This window comes from Morone saxatilis, unplaced genomic scaffold, assembly GCF_004916995.1.
Source record: "Morone saxatilis isolate NCDOM2014 unplaced genomic scaffold, NCSU_SB_2.0 Contig19, whole genome shotgun sequence".
In the NCBI taxonomy this organism is placed as follows: domain Eukaryota; kingdom Metazoa; phylum Chordata; class Actinopteri; family Moronidae; genus Morone; species Morone saxatilis.
The window spans coordinates 12,347,525-12,349,373 of record NW_023339751.1 but is presented as its reverse complement, the minus strand read 5'-3'; positions in this window follow the sequence as shown (position 1 = coordinate 12,349,373).

Below are 1,849 nucleotides of genomic sequence, written 5' to 3'. Positions count from 1 at the left end.
CTCTGGCGGTGGGGTGGTGGGGTGGTCGGGGGGGGGGAGAAGAAAAAGAATCGTAAAATGCTTCAATAATATGTAATCCTGGTAGTGAAGGAGCGAGGCGCGGCGGGTGGAAGGAGACTGTGCGAGGTTATCGCAGATCCGTGGCTGCGTCTTGCACCATGAGCGCTGCGCCTTGTGTGCGTCTGTCTGCAGGTCCTCGCTCTGTACTCCCGAAGTACGAACTGGTAGAAATTTTCACTTCAAAAGCAGCTGAATTAGTCCGAGATTAAAGCCTTTGCCGCCTTCCAATCAAATGGGACCCTGAGGTGATTGGAGGGTCAAGGGGATGTGACGTTCTCCTCTTTGTAAGCGCCTCTATTTCGACAGCTCGGGGGAGGAGATAGGCTGCAATATTTTGGTTCCTGTGAACGCTTGCGCTGTGTAAGATGCGGGGCTACGGGCTCCATGCACGCCAGGGTACAGGATAGTATGTGGATAATACAATGGATGAACAATTCCTCCACTCTTCCATTAAAAAAAACATAATTTACTCACTTACTTTATAAATATTTACTCATATTTTAGTCTCATATGAAAGGTGCCATTTGGTTTTGTGAATGGTCGTTAAATCAAACCCCACCCAGCCTATACCTTACCTTATTTGCTTGGTAGAGTTAAATTCTATCTTTTTTTCAATAACAGCACATTCATTTTTCTTCTTAGTTCAGAATTAAACGACTTCAAGTTACGATGGCACGATTTGTGATTTCTGTGGAAACTGACACACATGGCCGACCTTTCCACTACTTGGTTACAATTAAAATAGCTACGAAGATACTCATTCATAGAGTTTATAAGTGAAAATATGTTGTTCTGATATGCCGTCGCCTTAACAAGTGTTTTATGTGTTATTCTCAGACGGCCTGTTTCCCCAGAGACGCACAAAGTGTGCGCACATTACGCCCGTCCACCTACTGAGACTTTTTTTCCACTGGCAAACATAAAACCAACTACTTCAGCTTGAATTCCCTAAACAGACAAGCGTTGACAGGAATAGACCAATGTAGTGATGGAGGGATGTGAATGTCACATGTTTTCAGTATAATATACACCGCCCTTCTATTTCTATCTCCACCCCTCCGTCAAGTGTCAATTCTGCTCCACCGCAATCAATCAGTTATTTGTCAGACGCTGTCAATCCACCGCTTGATTTATGTCAGCTATTGTGGCTGATTACATGCCAGCGTGACTGCGGGAAAAGAACAAATGGGGAGAGAGGCAGTCTGCAAGAGACACCAAGTTTTCAATATATCGATTCTCGAGTTAAGATTTAATTTTTTTTTTTATAGATGTCCAGTCCAGACAATGTGTGTGTGTGTGTGTGGGGGGGGGGATAAGTGGCAGAAGCTAAGCAACATATCCACTCCGTCGGCTATTCAGCAAAAATGAAAAAAGTCTTGCAACTTTTGGAGTTCTTCATCAAACACCTCGGAGGTGGCACACATGATGAAACTTTAACGACTTGCAGACAGTCCGGCTCACATGTTCTGTGGAAAAAGCTGTTACTGCTCTCAGGTGCTGAAGTGCTTTTGCTATAATCGGCCGATTATGGTGTTAACAAGAAGCCTTGGGGAAAACACCGTTGCCACGAAAAAAAATATTGAAAAAAATGAGTGTAGTTAACAAATGGAAAAAAAAAACAAAAAAAAAAAACATGAGTTATCACATGATTAAAAAAACAGAAAGTGAAAAGGGACAAATGAATCATTTGCAATATTTACAATACAATGGAGCCTAACCCTGCACAATAAGTTAGGTCAAAACAATATGCAAGAGTAAACATTCAAAAAAAAAAATGATAGCCTTAATG